Genomic DNA, 220 nt, shown 5'->3' on the forward strand with positions numbered 1-220 from the left:
ATTTACGATCCGTAGTTCTTCTTTGTCAACCTGTGGGTTCCTGTTGTCAGTCTCAACATACGTCAACCTGTGAAATCATTCAAATGCAGATAATAACAAATTTTTATATTATATATGGATGGATAGATGGATGAAGAAAGGTTTGATGAATGGATGGATGGTGGATAAATGATGGATAGATGGATGGAAGATGGATTGTTGTTTGATGTTTGGATTGATG

Source organism: Cyprinodon variegatus, unplaced genomic scaffold (assembly GCF_000732505.1).
Source record: "Cyprinodon variegatus isolate N-32 unplaced genomic scaffold, C_variegatus-1.0 Scaffold991, whole genome shotgun sequence".
Taxonomy (NCBI): Eukaryota; Metazoa; Chordata; class Actinopteri; order Cyprinodontiformes; family Cyprinodontidae; genus Cyprinodon; species Cyprinodon variegatus.